We start from the raw sequence: 16,971 nt of genomic DNA, 5'->3' as shown, positions 1-16,971 counted from the left end.
GGCAAAATTTAGAGAGAAATAGGAAGTTTTAGAAAACAAACGTAGTAAAATTTGGAAATGTAATGCAATGCAACACAGAGATTCTGTTAACACAACAGTTAATGCATAGCCTGGTTGATTACGTTCTTCCAAAGATTGCTAAATTAGAAGTTAAGTGTGAGTTGTGTGGAAATCCTCCCCGTAGTGGTGGTTCAAACTTGATTTGAAGCTTTCGTGACTGCAGGAATTACTCTGGTTCTTAGAAAATAAATGAAATAATAGAATACGACGTTTCGATTTCAACACAAGCAACCGTCAATGGGTAAGAATGAATGAGAAAACAAACCTAGAGAGAGAGGGGGGGTCAAATTATAGACTGCCAGTACACTCACACCGATTAAGAACCAGACTACAGTCTACATTGTTTTTTCTTTTATTTTTTTATCATTTTTATTTGTATTCACTGATATTTTATTATTTTTATATCTATGTGACTTTACCGAAAGAACCAAAGAATATGAATTCCTGCAGTCACGAAAGTTTTAAGTAAAATTGTTTTTGCTTTTATTGTGCAGTGATTCTTGATTTTAAGCTTTCGTGACTGCAGGAATCCATACTCTTTGGTTCTTTCGATAAAGTCACGTAGTTAGAAATAAAGTAAACGTCGTGATTAGTTTTATTGTATTTCTAACTACGTGACTTTACCGAAAGAACCAAATAGTGTGCAGTGATTGTTGGGCGTAAAAACGCAGGTTACAATGAATTTAACTGACCCTAAAGGCTGAATTCTGTTATGCAGCCACTGCATTATTATTGGCAATTAGCTTCCATACTTAATTTATGTTAATATATAGCAGTTAATAGTTACAACGCTGGTGATTGAAAATATACAAGACATTATCGTGAGTAATTTGCGACAAGGCTGCCAATAAAGCATGCACGTGAGTCAGCCTTTCCCATTGGTGGCATCCCCGACTGCAAGCTTTAAGCAACGTAATTGGACAAGCGTGCAGTGCCAACAAATTCACCAGACCATCGTATGCGTCCGTTATTAATGCTGTGCTGCTGCCGAATGTCTCATTCATCGCTATCATCCCCGAAGCATCGTCATTGCAATGCTGCAGGCGCTCATCCGTGTGGCGAGATGAGTATAAAGCAGAGGGCTTAATTATAAGAATGCGCATCACCACGAGTAGCAGCCTGCCTGATTGCTTTTTTGGTGAACGGAAGAAAACTTTTCCAGCTGGTAGACATACCGTAGTCTCTGGATTATAAGACGGGCCACCAGGCTTGTGCCCGGTGTCAAAGTTATACAAATATGGTCACACACCTATCTGGTTTTAAGACGCACCCCCAACTTTTGAAAAAAAAAACATACTGGAGTAACAAGTGCGTCTTAAAATCCGGAGAATACGGCACTACAACAGAGCATGTTCACCTGGCCAGTACTTTAACATTACAAAATAATCTAATGAGCAAAGCTATCACTTGCCTGGCTAATTTTTTGGTTGTTGTTGCCGAAACAAGTTGCTTTTTATTCGAATACGGCAAAAAAAAGTCTACAAATTGCATAGTACTGGCTTTAATCATTATGGCATGAAAAATTATTCCCTCAAGACCAATACAAATATTTTAAATCTGTTGTCCTGATACAGGACGACTCTTGTCTGCGCTGCTTTGGGGAAACGAAATGCACGGTTCCTGTTATCCGCACGGTTATTTGAGAAAGAATGAACTCATTTATCCGCGAGAAAAAAACAATCGCGGTCCTGCGGATAACCAGTAGACACGGGTAAAATGGGCCACGTATTAGTGGAGTTATACTGCTGGTAAGTGTATTACTTGGTAAATGAGAAACAATGGTATTGTGTATCTTGTTCCTTAGCGTGAAATCGTTCTAATGCCCTTCATAAACAATAGCTAATATTGGTGATATTTTAACCGGTACTGGGCCTCCCTCCGCGCCTTCACTAACCTGCTGTCACCAGCTAAGAGAGGAATGGTAAAACAACAATAACAACCCAATTTCTGAATCTGCGTGGGGTGCCATTCATCCAGCAGTGGAATGACGAACCCGCAGTACTTACTATGTTTCATCTTTAGCTGCGGAAATGGTAAAGCAATCGTTTCCCCCTCCCCCCTTGACTTGAAGTATGCGAAAATATCTGGGTATGGATTCTCATGACTACCGCATTTGTTAACAGGACTCGCTGCACACTCTATCGACGTAGCGACCACGTGTTTGGAATAAAGCGCAGTACAGTATGAGTACACAGGGCGATCAATGTAGAGATACCCCACTACTTTCTAACGAGCGCTCTTATGTGGTCTAAGAGTGACCTCTATTGTTATGACCGTTTGCGGGATAACGTCCCAAATTCGTCTGCTCGTAACGCCACGGCATCGTCGTTGCAATACTCCGTACAGGTGGCAAGGTGGATTATTATTATGAGCGCCACAGTGGCGAGATGTTAACTCCCTCGCCTGGTATGGAGGAGGTCGTGGGTTCGATCCCAACCCTTACGCCTGCTGTATATTTGGAGTTTGCATGTTCTCTCTCCCCGTGGTCTCGTGGATTTTTCTCCGGGTCCTCCAGTTTTCCGTCCACGTTTATAATTAATCAATATGCGTTTAGAGTATTTGGCTGCTATATATTTCCACGCATTGCATCGTGACGCGCTGTCTCGTTTTGCTAATGAGATGAGCTCCAATTAACAGCGGAGGTGTGAACCATGGCACGCTGTCGTTCAGTCGTCTGCAAGGCGTTAACTATCTTGTCGACTTGTTAAAACAATACGGTTATTGTATCAATACTTTGCCTACATATGTGCGTTTGTATCATAAAAGCTGGTAATCCCATTATAAAACATACATTGAAATAATTAGGCATCAGTACATATGCAGGTTTAATCTACGGCACCGTAGATTGTCATCGAGAAATATGTTTTTATATCAAGGTTGATTGTAATTTACGCACAATACAAAATGGACATCCCAATTGCATTTAAAATATTTTTTTTATAACAGTAGTACTGCAATTGCAATACGTGTATAGATTAATTTTTTAACCGACAATGGATGTATCTATAGTTGTGTTCTTAATCTTCACAATAGTTCCAATGTGGGGAACGGTGGTTCAGTGGCGAGTGTACTGACCAGCGTGGTGAAGTATAGTAAAAAACAACTCCATGACCGAAAGGCGTGGGGAAACCTTCAGCATATCTATTGATAAAGTGCTGTAAGTGATGATGATGGTGAGAATGATAGTGAAAATTTTGGGAAATATTTATACTGATAAATTATGTACTTATGTCCTCTATTACATGATACAGGATTTCTCCACAAATCTGGCTGTTGCCCGATGGTGCTAGTTGTAATGACTGGCGAAACGTCGTACTCGAATTGACAATTTTGTGGGTTTACTCTCCAACACACCGGTGTGCTGTACTCGTAATGAATTTTCATGTTTTGTTTACGTGACAAACCCTACTTATTGGCTATGTCGGTGGTGGCAGGTTTAACGACGCATTTATATTTACGCGATCTATGGATAATATTGGTCGCGAAAGCCTACTTGTTAAAAAGCCATTTGTTTGGAATTGTAACCAACAAAATTAAACAATCGTTTCATGATTAACTTATTGCTTTATTTTACCATATCGAAACGAAAAATACATGTCAACAACATCATACTTCTATGACATTTGTACAACGCACACTCGGCAAGGAATTATCCATCATATGACGTTCCTATAATTTCCTATTGACATCTGGGAAAACTCTAAAAACCAAAAATTTTATCTCGTGGTTTTCTGGAAAGGGGAAATGAGCTGAGGAGAAACGAGAGAGAGAAAAGTTGGTTTTGGCGAGGGGAAAGATGAGTGGAAGGTAAATCGTTATTAAATCTTCCCCGGTGAGCTCCTGTTTTTGATGCCTCAATTATGCAGGTAAGGCCACCACGTTTATCTCAGCCAAGAAGCTTAAGCGGATCTGTCACTCATGTGAACAGCGGGGCACAAATGAAACGCCGCCTCCACGTCCCTCGCCAATCTGTCACTATTTAAAAAAAATAGAATCTCTCGTCGCAGCTCCATACACAGCGGTTGTCACAGCAAAAAAAACATGTACTCTAATCGACTTCTCGAGATGGTTTATTTCATTACACCTGTTTGATATTTATTTTATTTTTTATCTTGAACCTGCCAGTGGTACCTGCTACTGACTGTATATATTTTACACTGCCGCAAGGCTACCGGTTGTCGTGTCCCTTTCTATAATTTGATGATCAATGACATTTTGTCAAATAATTTGTTGTCTCGTGGCAACTTTCTTGATGGTCTGCTTCATCTGGACCAGATTTCACGTCTTGATGAAATGGCCAAAATACACCGCTTTGGCGCTGTTCCTCTGTTTTTTTTTAATGAAGGGAACATCGTCACACTGGGGAAAATAATTGACAAAAAGGAACATTCTCTAATATGTGAATCTAAGGTTGTCTTCTGTTCTGGTTGTCCCAGGATCGTTCTCATTTTAAGGTAGCTGTCCTGGGAAATGTGTCTTTTTGGGACATTCAATGTCCGTTTATTTTGTTGTTGCATAATAATACACTACTCAAGACAGAGCGTTTACATGTAGCTCTCCCCTCCTCCAGTGTTGTGAAAGATTCTTATTTTAATAATATGTCCTGATGTTTTTTTGTACATAGGAGGTAGCAACCACCACCATTTGGACAACATCTGACAAAGAATCAAGATTCGCCAGCACTTGAATGGGATACTATGGTACATATATCTTGTATTGAAGTCATTGTGGTTAAAATCTTCATTAAATTGTGCCCCTCCTGGTATTACCAATATTGATTGAAAACCCAAAAATAATCTGTCAAAGCATTGGACGCCTTGCTTGTCAGTGAATCATCATCGTCTGTTCTTTCCGTAAGCTCGTTAGCAATGGTGGGGCTGAATATATTTCCATGTTTCTTTGGGCAGTATTACTGTTTCACTCCATCTCGACCCCTTTTCTCACATGCAATCTATTTTAGCGAGCCTTGTGTTTATGATGCATTCACATCATAGAGGATTACATATTATGGGGAGAAATTATATTGAAAACATTTTTTTAATACAAAAAAGCCTCTAAATGTATCCCACCAATCGATATATGCTTATTAAATATGTTTTAAATCTCTTCTGTAAGATACCGAGCCATTTAGTACACAATATTCAATAATCTGAGAAAAAAAGGATCATTAGATATCATTGGGGTATCTATATATGGAGAACCCTATATATTTGTTTGCCGATGTAGGGTACATGCATATTACAGCGAGAGAGAATTGATTACATTGCAGGATCATGAGCTTGCGGTGGCTAGGGTTGTAGGCCGTCATCCAGAAGTGGGTTGACCGTGGCTGATGTTGATGTTGGGGGTCACGGTGGCGAGATGTTAACTGCCTTGCCTGGTATACAGGAGGTCGTGGTTACGATCCCGACTAACGCCTGTACTGTATATTTGGAGTCTGCACAGTTTCTCGCTCTACCCCTGTGGTCGTGTGGACTTTTCTCCGGGTGCTCCGGTTTTCCCCTCCACATTTAGAATTGACATGCGTTTCGATTATTTGGCTGCCATAAATGTCCACGTGATAAGCCACTTCGTCGAGCTGTTATTTGTGGCCAAGTCGCTTCTGAATAAAATAGCTATCTAGCTCAGTGGGCCTTACTTTGTAAAATAAAAATTGTAAAAATATATGGTTTAGTGATAATGATGAAACAAGAGAGATGCATTAAAACGCTAGGTATACATTTTAGCTGAGATGTGTAATGCTGCCACCAGTACCAGAGGGTCTCGCACCACCCAGCGGAGCCGGATGGCGTTTATTGGCTCTATGCAGGATATAGCGGTTGGACTATATAGAGCTTTCTCGGCTCCCTGACATTTCCGATTTACCCATCGGGGACCTTAGTGTTTAAATTGTCAGGCTGCTGAAATAGACCGAATGGCCTGATGGTGACACCAGGAACAGCAAACCCCATGATCATTGCTTATTTAAATAATTTCTGTTGGCGGAGGTGCATCGCTGAAATGTATGCTAACAATAGAAATAACCACAAACTGCATGACAATATAAATGTATATATAAACCAATACAATCAACACCCACTCATATCCAAATCACACTGGGCAATTAGAAATCAGTGCGTAGATTGTGTGTTGGCATCGTGGTGGTTAGTGGCAAGTTAGGTGCTCGCTAACAGCATTTTCACCAGCAGCCTGTGTAGTCTATATATGGGGGATCTTGGTCTCTGTCTTTGGTCTCTGTCTTTGGACTCTGTCTTTGGTCTCTGTCTTTGGTCTCATGGTGATAGTGGAGTGGCAATCTCATAGCACTGTGAATCCGGCTTACTTGGTTCGATTTGCAGGTTCGATTTGCAGCCACGGCTAACAATATATCAGTCCTGCGTCTCCTGTCGGTTAGCTCGGCCTTAAATGGGTACCCGGTAGGGTGTGAAAACATCGGCACGGGGTAGGCAAACTGTGGCCAGACGTGGTGTTGGCCTAAATATGTGCTCACTAACAATGCTTGCTTCAATAGTCTCTGTATGGGGGGATCATTGTCATACAGAAAATACTAAATAATCGCACTGTGTAAGATTCTGCAATGGAGATAAAACATCGTTGCACCATAATACTGGGAAGCGATGGAAATTTACCAATTGAAAATGATTAATTTTAAAGCATTACCCTGAACCAATATTTGTGAGTGTTGTGTACCCTTCTATAATATTAGTCCTGTATGCCAGTAGGCTAATTTGCAATTATGTATGATTTTGTGCAGAGACACAACATAATTCAGCATTGACCCGAAATGCCCAAAAGCCATGTGCATAACGAGTTTGTATTGATGTAAATGCATGGACAACTATGCAGTTTAGGGCATCAGTAAATTATATTTTATCAAAATATGTGTGTACATTCACAATGCTCTCCAGGAAAGACGCGCGTAGATTTGTTGGGTGTACATAGTAATATTGCACATCTGTAATTCAGCCGGAAACGTGTAGGTGGGGTTGGTGGATCACACGAAGATGAAAGCTACCCTGTGACTTGACGCAAGAAAGTGCATTGATGCGTTACACCCATTTGTGGTGGTGTTGCAGTTTCATTCCTGTGTTCGCGCTGTTTCACGGGTCTCCCACACTCATAAAAAGCAGTCTTTTGGCCCCCCTGTTAGGTAAAATACTGCAGGTGAATTTTGCCCCATTGTGCACACAGACTGCAGGTGAATTATTCATTTAAAAAATTACATTTTCAAACGTTAAAAGAACCATCTTACAAATATCTGGTGAGAGCGGTGGTGCAGTGGTTAGCACTGTCTGACATCAATGAAGAGAGCTGGACTATTCCTGAGCTCCGCATTGCTACCCCCCCCCCCACCCCACCAAATGACTAGCGTGGTGAAGTATGGTTAAACAAATCCCTGTAACTGACAATGTGGAGAGGCCATCAACAAGCAGTGGCTTGACAAAGGGCTGTAAATTGGTATAACTCTTGATGATGTAACGCATAACTGTTATCGATTACATATATAACAGGTCCCTGCGGAGTGGGCTGGTAGGAACGAATAACCAAAGAATATAAACATAATGTATTATTACACTTGTTTAGCCAGGAAAGCCTCACTGAGTGTAAAGGTTTTTGTAGGGTCCTGCCAAGTGTTTGCAGTAGGGGGCGATGTTGCTACACGTAATCGGACGATACGAAGGGAGAGTTTGAGGCCTAGTTCTAGGCTTGAGGCCTAGCTGTAGTCTTTAGGCCGCTGTGAGTTAATTTTTAATTTAAATGTTTTAATTATTAATGTAAAAGCTTTAAATGTAAATGTTTATATTTAAAAACATCAGGGAATGTAACATTGTTAAACATTAACTCCCTTTCACACACGCGGGGGTACGATACGAAGGGAGAGTTTGAGGCCTAGTTCTAGGCTTTAGGCCTAGCTGTAGGCTTTAGGCCGCTGTGAGTTAATTTTTAATGTAAATGTTTTAATTAAAAACTATCTCAGGGAATGAGTTAATTTTTAATTTAAATGTTTTAATTAAAAACTATCTCAGGGAATTAAAAAACTATCTCAGGGAATTATAAGGGAATGTTACACTTGTTTAGCCAGGAAAGCCTCACTGAGTCTAAAGGTTTTTGTAGGGTCCTGCCAAGTGTTTGCAGTAGGGGGCGATGTTGCTACACCTAATCGGACATCGGACGGACGGACGGACGATATAATCTATTGTAGGCTGGTTCACTTTGTTCCTACCAGTATTAATGATCATTAACAGCACAGGTTATGGTATAAAAGAGACAGCAAGCAATCAACATTAGTTCTGACCTGTCCCGACTGGACATCTGTGAAAAAGAGCTTTATAGCTCATTGGATTCCTCCAGTATAAATACATCTTCTGATTCTAAAGCAAGAACATAGACATTGTTTCTTAAGACGATCACCTCATGCAGTACAGTATACCGTCCAATAGTGCTGTTTGTTGCTGGTCATTTGGAGGTTTGAGCCTGTGCTCAGCCACCGTGATTAAAAACATATATTTTCCGACGAACATTGTGCTTTTTATGTCTCTACAGAACTACGTACATGCGAGAAATTTATAGCAGTTATGTATCAGTTTAAAATATAACATTACATATGTAGCGACATAAACGGTGTCACTATAGTGTAGCGACAGTACCAGGTGAAGAGTGGTACTGTATGTGCGGGGCTTATCTCTAGCACTAGAGGTAGTATGCCATGGAAGGGCTCGAGAGAGGACATGGTCCCGGTGGCAGTGAGAGAGGAAGGCCGGGTGAGGACATAACAACCTGGGGGGAGTCGAGAGGGCACGTGACCGGTCGAGGTGGTAAAGAGGACCAAAGAGGAGGGGAGAGGGACACGTAAGATGGGCCCTGAGTCTCCAAGAAGGATCTGAAAATGGGCATGGCCAAAGGCGGGGCCTGGCCATGCTGCAGCCCATAAAGGCCGAGTCCCGAGAGGAATCGCAGCTGTTCATCTCTGGGAAGAAATCCTCCGTCTTATAGCCTGGATCCTCGGTCTTTGGTCTTCGCACATGTGGACCAGGCAGCGTATTAGCTGTCCTGGTCCGATTGTAGTTATCCTGTCCAATGTGTATATAGTCAGCCGTGGTGGTCACCACCCTAAGTCGTTAATGTTAATAGTTATCCCGTGGTGTGAGTTAATAAACGTGTTGCCTCCAAGATCAAGTGTGTGCCTCGATTTAACCCACTACACATATGTCATGCGTTACTGCTTTCGGAATATGATTGGGATTAATTGTATTGAAATACAATACTTTTTTAAGAGTATCAATTATTGTATGTGTCGTGAGTCCAACTGAGTCGCAGACGTCATTCTTTAGAGGCAACACATTTATTTAACATCAACACATTAACACAAAGGGGCAACTGCCCCTTTACCAGATACAGCCTAGGGTGGTGACCACCCAGCTAACTATACTATACATAGGAGTTACAGCTACGAAGGGTCAGACCCTCACTCGGGTCCCCGACCAAGTGTTGATGCCTCGTAGGACGTAAAGCTTCCGGCTTGTAGAACGAAGTGACCCCGGTCCCTCTCAGGGACCCACCTTATATACTCCCGGGTCGGGGCTGGCTCCGCCGAGGCCCCGCCCGCCTTCTCGAGCACTCTAGCTCCCTCTCGATCCCTCTCGAGAGCTCTCCCCAGATACGTGACCACTCCCTAGCCCCCCCACCTGGGGCCCTCTTTGTGGACACACGTGTCTACGGGGTCAACTAGAGTGCCATGGCCCGGGGAAACCCTGTCCCTGGGCTGACACTCTCCCGCTCTCCTTTGTGGGAGCCCGCACTACACGCTATGCGTGGTGCCCGCGCTATGCCAGCGCTCACCAAGCCCCGCTAGGGCTGGTACTACACCCATTTACGGGGTGCACGCGATGATGGTGCATCGCACGCTGTGCTATTGTAAAGCCGGCATTACACAGCAACCCACCCAGTGCACGCCACGGCCGTCCCGGGCCGGCACCATACAGTGACATCCCCGATGTCACTACATATGTAAGATACGTGTCAACAGGGGCGTTTTCTTCATTAGGGCGATTGGGCGACGCACCACCAAAGTGTGAAAGGAACTTTTTCAATCACATTCACAATCTCATTCAACCACAGAGTTACGCTAGCCGTCACTGTGCCTCTGGATATAGTCCAATCAGCGTCATGTCACGTTCTGTGGAGTACCACCTCTTTTTGGGCGATTTCACTCTGGCTGAGAATCGCCCAGAGTGTTCCCATAGACTTACATTCAAAGATGTTTTTTTTCGAACTGCAGGCACTGCAATGCATTCTCTATGGGTTCCGGGAGGGCTCGCACTAACGTGCTTACGTCATCATACGTATCCTTAACTTGTGCAGCGATTGGTGGGAACAAACATCGCTGTCGGATGGAAGCCTTGTATGTCCAAAACTGTTACTTTTCAGGAAACGAAAGAAAACCAGTTTTTTCCCCAAAATAATTTCCAAGCTCTTTTAATGCTTTTCATTGGTTAAATATTTGTAAAACACATTGACAGATGTAAAGGATGACCAATAGCATACATTTTTTTAAAAAATATGGAGATATAAAATATGGATTCTGCCTGATACATTGTTGCTGTCGGGATGGAAACCTTGTATCTCCATATTTATATTATAATAAATAATTTATTTTATAACTAAAATAAATGTATTTCTTTTGTCAGGTCTGCGACACAATCTTGGTCCACACCAAAGAAAGGTTCTCCTTTACCGACCACCTTGTAAGTGCCACGCTGCTACAAGGAGAGATGTTTCAACAGCATGGCCATACATTCCCTGTTGAGGCTCTGAATATCACTGTCAGGGCATACCCTATGTTAAATAAGGCGAAGCTGAAGACTGAACTGTCTCTCATTTGAGAGTCCAGAATTCAAGGGCTGCTGTGGTGCACTGGCGCTGTACCAGGTTTTGCTGAAGTACAACCTCCAGGATACTTTTTCAGAGACTGTTGCTCTGTTGAACATCCTCATAACCACTCCCATGACAACTGCTGAAGCTGAGAGGTGTTTCTCAACCTTAAAGAGAATCAAGACATTCCTGAGAAATGTAATGGGACAGGAACGTCTGATTGCACTGGCTATGCTTTCCATGGATAGGGAACTAGTCAGGAACATGCCTGCTTTCAATGAGAGAGTAATTGATCACTTTGCTACTTTGAAAGAGAGAAGAGCAAAATTTCAGTATAAGTAAGCAGTGTATTAAGCGAGTAATGTGATGTAAGCAGTGTAATAATAGTGAGTATAAAAACAAACAAGGAGATGTATTGTAAGAGTCACTTTATTTTTCATTAATATTAAAGTAGTGAAGTTGCCTTTACATGCTTAAGCTGTTAATTTATCCATTGCATTGGTGGACCTTATCCTTATCAATCATCCAAACATTTGCCCCCCCTGAGAGATTTTGCAGGAGCCGCCACTGCGTGTCAATCGAATAAACGCAACTATGCACACGGCAGTCCTCAGCTAGCTTTTACAGCAGCATTTGTGTGCAATATCTATAATCAAATGTTCAACAAAAAGTACATCATTACACAATAATAATATAGGAATTACTCTTTGATTCTTTCGGTAAAGTCACGTAGAAAGAAATTAAATTAAATAATAATAGAATACGACATTTCGATTGCAAAACAAGCAACCAGCATCAGGTACAAATGAATGAGAAAACAAACATAGTAAACTTGGAAATATAATGCAATACAACACAGAGAGTCGGCCAACACAAGTCAACACCCCACCTGGTTGATTACGTTCCTCCAAAGATTGATACATTTGAGAGAGATACGAAACATAGACACGGACACACACAGACAGACACAAGCAGAGAGAGACTCACGCAGAGACAAACAGAGACACACACATAGGCACACAGAAAGACGTCTCTGTGTCGAGGCCTTACATAGAGAGATAGAGCGGGGGGGGGGGGCAGAGGGGGAGTTGTGTGGAATTCCTGCCCATAGGGGATGGACGAGCTGAACACTGGACTTCTAAACAAACAAGCACGGAGCGTTGTGTGGAATTACTGCCCATAAGAACCAAAGAGTAATTCCTGCAGTCACGAAAGCTTCGAATCTAGTTTGAACCACCTCTACGGGGAGGGTTTGCCTTACTTGTTTGTTTCACACTTAACTTCTAATTTATCAATCTTTGGAAGAACGTAATCAACCAGGCTATGCGTTAACTGTGTTCTAACCGACTTTCTGTTTTGCATTGCATTACACTTCCTAATTTTACTAAATTTGCTTTCGACCGTGCTTGTTCCGTGCTTGTTTATGGGTCCCTTCTCTCCTTCGGCCGCTATGGGCAGTAATTCTACACAACGCTCGGTGCTTGTTTGTTTTGAAGTCCAGTGTCCAGCTGGTCCGTCCCCTATCGGCAGGAATTCCACACAACCCCCCTCTTGCCCCCCCTCTCTCTGATGATGGTTGCTTGTGTTGCAATCGAAACGTCGTATTCTATCATTATTTAATTTAATTTCTTTCTACTTGACTATACATAAAGAACCAGAGTAATTCATGCAGTCATGAAAGCTTCGAATATATTATAACAACTTTTAAAGAACTGAGACTGAAGTCAATCAGCGTAATTTAAACCGATGGCGTTTTTAAGACTAGCAATATCTGACCACTTTTACAATTTAGTATTGCACACACACCTGGGAAAACTCCATTAAAGTTACGTGGGTTAACAGTTCTGTACTTTAAAACATGCTTGCCAAGGGCTTTATAACACCTCAATTATGTAACCTTAGCTCGACATCGAAATAAGCATTCATTATAGACTCCTTCGCATCGAAGGTTATTGTTGTAGTCAGAGACATCCTTTAATGAAAATGCCCAATGCATTATTGTGAATTTACCTTGCTTTGTGAACAGACACTGCCTTATCACAATAAATTAATTAATTAATGTTGGAACAAAACGCATCCGAGAGGACGTCTATCGCGGAGATGGAGCAATTAAATGATTTAATGTGTAGGTACTTGATGATTATTGCATCACAGAATCATGAGAATAGACATGGGGAGGCCTTTATCCAACAGTGGGATGACTATGGCTAATGAAGTCTCACTTGGTTAAACAAAATAAACTTGAAATTTGAACCTCGATGATAATGCACGTTGGTTAAAATGCCACTGGAACACATTTAAAAAATTAACGCATATTTCAGAAAATATCAACGTGTAAACTACTCGCATGCATTGTACTATACATATACCCCTTAAGTAAAGGTCTATCAATAGGTTGTAAATTTGTCAATCTGTATGAAATTGGCTAAAACCAATCCATCTCTTTATTGCCCTCTGTCGTGCTACATTTGGTGAATAATTCACTTAGCCACCTATTGATCGACCACTTTTAAGAGGTGGTCTATCCTGGGAGTGCTTGGGTTAGGGTAATAACAACAGAAAAGCCAACGGCTGATCACTCAAAAGAATGGGTTCTGAGGTGGCTGGGTGGCTCAGGGGGCTTGGGACCACATCAACACCACTCAGTTAATGCCTCTGAAATGGGGTTCATGGCCTGCTCTTGGCAAGGGCTCCTGCAGTGAGCTTGGCTGGTCAGAGCTGAGTCACAATTATTGTGAAAAATAATCTATAATATTTATATTTGCACGGAGTTCAGCCATAATATGAAGCTTTATTGGACAACCCTGTAGCATGGGAGGCCTTTAGTTCGGCCACCCTTTTAAATTATAAAAGTAAATATAAAACACGGTACAATAGTGGGAAATTGAGAGCTAAAGCAGAATGCATGATAGACAAAAGCAATCATGTTTAACATTTAACTTGTGTTTAAAGTTTGTGTAACATTGACGATATTGTGCCATCGTCCCCACTGTGGATTTTGTTTTAGACAAAATCATGCTACAGGGCTGACATCAGACCGCAAAGTTTTGAGTGGGGGGTGAGAATGATGAGAATATATGATGGTTTTCCCAAAAGTCGGGACACATGGGGTTATTATACTTGTTTGAACAAATAACACTGATTTACACTAACATTAACACACGCGTAAATTGAAATAAATGTAGAACTTTATTTTGAAGAATACAGGTATAATCTTTGAATTCATCAATTACGAATTGTCTCAATTCATGCAGGGTTCTTGGTCGAGTTTTGTAAACGACAGATTCGACGTGACCCCACAGGAAGAAGACAAATATATATTAATAACGATAACAGATAAAATATGAACTTAAAGAATAAACAATTAAAATGTGTTAATGCCAGTGTTAAAATATATGAAAGATCCGTGTGTCCTGAATTTTGGCCACTTTGAAATGTAATATGCAGAGCTTTGTGCATGACACCTGTGTGTCAACGTTTGATTGCAGTACCCACCTTTTAATGAGAGCGATCGCTTGACTGCCCGAGGGAACCAAGTATCTTCCATCGCAGTATATATCTCAGAGACCAGTGCATCCTTTTCAATAAACCAAGCTACCTCAATTGACATTAACGAGCAGACGGCATTACCTCGGAGCAAGAAATCGACTCCGTCCAATAAACACCGCAATGCGCATTTTATTAATATAAATGCACACACTATGTTGATATAAAGTATTGTATAACATTTACAGCGGGCGTGCTGCATAGCCCTTCGATGTGTTTTTGGTTTGTAATTCATGTTGTTCAGCATGATGTACGACGTTTCGCTTCACCTGCTGGAAGCTTCTTCAGGAATAAGCTCCCAGCATGCAGAGAGAAGCGTTGGATATGCCGAACAACACTTCGTACAACCCGAAAACACATTCAAAACGTATATATCCATTGTATTCATATTAATAAACCATAAACAATTTATGCAAATTACATGGCAGCGCAGTACCTCATTGAAGTTGTCAGCTGCGTTAATGGCATCATTCCTCCAATAGACATAGGCTTGTTGAAATTCCCGGCTATATATGTTTATATTTACAATATTAAGACCAGAAGAGAGAAATACGTGCAGGGTTTGTTAACGTGTGTAATGACCTGCAGCATGCAAACGAGTCACTGCATGTGCGTCTTGGAGGCTGCAACAAAAAACGGTCTCCACTCTAATTTTTTACATTTCGGTATTGTCTCGATTGGTGCGTAAAAGCATTGGCTTAAATCTTAATCCAAAAACAAATGTATCTGATCCTGCACTTTCACACTTAGCCTCTGTGTCCTAGGCAGTCTGACTTGATGTAAAATTAAATAAGCAGAGAATACGCCTCCTTTACATATATGTCCCTCCACATTAATAAATTAGTATTTTGTATTCATACATTCCTTTAGCCACGTGGCCTTCCGGCATAATTCGGCAGTATTGGTTGCACACAAGCAAACTTTGCACAGGTTTTTACATTCAGTGTTCCATCAGCAGGGTTAGCCTTGCTTGAACCAATGTTGGTGAACTCCTAGATGTTCTTAGATGAGGATCCACTCTGTTAGATATGGGTCTGAATCTTTGTTAATGGCAAAAAGGCTGTAAAGTTCCAGTTAAGTGGTGACCTATTTCAGCTTTATTAACAAACAAAAAACACATTGGTCAATAACACTGCCATTAGAGGAAAAATATATAATGGGCGACGTTTCAGGCAATGGATTTTTTTCATAGCAGATGATAGCCCTTCTGCATAGCTCTGAAGAAGGGTCATGGCCCAAAAATCACCTTTCATATATTTTTTCTATTATGCAGTGTTATTGACAAATGCGTTGTTTTAATTAATTGTGCTTGTGCACCACTGCCAATGCAGCATCGCCAAATTATTTGTTTATTATAGCTCTTTAATGATTTCACAAGAATGCTAATCCCATACATTTGAATGTCAATGCGGTGACATCACTCGATTGCTATTACAAGAAACCAAATGCAATTCTATGGTGAATTTGTCATAAACAAAGATTACATCTACCCTGGACAACCCGTGACACACAGCCTATAGATGGGTATTAACAAGGGGGATATTTTTGGGATTGTATCTCCCTTTTAACCTACTGAGGCATGTCTTTTATAGGGAAATAGTTGTTTCAGTAGAGACCTTCAGGAATACATTACATCATCATGTCAGCGAAAAGCATTATCAAATCTGTAGGCAAAAATTATATAACCTTGTGATGCTGAGGATATATTTAATATAGGTCTGTGGTCATTACTAATTGTGGAGTAAGTGTGGCGATGAGCCGTGGGTGTTGCGTTTTTCGATGACTGGAAAACATAACGAGTGGTAGGATTCACTAGTTTTCAAGCATGGTATTTGTTACATTTTTTTACGTCAAGATGTCCAGTCATTTTTTTTTATTGCTGTACATTCTAATCACAAGGTGGCAGCATGGGCGTAAATTCCAAAATGGGGGGGGGAATATAAAAAATGCATTCGTTTCACCGTGTGGAAATTGTTAAGTTAAAACAAGGATTTCAAATCAATCAACCATTGTCGCCTAAACAGGAAATGAAATGTACGATTTATAATGGCGACAACAACAGCAACCACAGAATGAAAGTATCCAGTGGGAAACGTTTGTGTGGCATTATAATGCAGAGTTTACATGAGCTATTACCACGACATCATATACATTTTTTTCATAAACTCGTATAAAACGAATGAATGCACTAATCTGATCCATTGATGAAGAAAATATATTAGAATAGGTTTTCCCCTTTTTTCTGGCAACAAAACAGGTGTTAAGATGTTAAAACAACAAACTGAAACGTTTTACAAGGAATAATGTCTGTATTAACCACAATACTTGTGGTCAGAATGCAAACCAAAAACATACTCTGATAATATATGGATTGTCTTTGAAACTGATTGGTCCACACCAGACAGCTTTCTTTTTGAGCCTAGTCTTGAGACAATGCATATATTATCAGAGTATGTTTTTTGTTTGCATTCTGACCACAAGTATTGTGGTTAA

The sequence above is a fragment of the Lampetra fluviatilis genome, chromosome 1, assembly GCF_964198595.1.
Source record: "Lampetra fluviatilis chromosome 1, kcLamFluv1.1, whole genome shotgun sequence".
In the NCBI taxonomy this organism is placed as follows: domain Eukaryota; kingdom Metazoa; phylum Chordata; class Hyperoartia; order Petromyzontiformes; family Petromyzontidae; genus Lampetra; species Lampetra fluviatilis.
The sequence above is the reverse complement of the archived record's forward strand: the minus strand, read 5'-3'. Positions refer to the sequence as shown.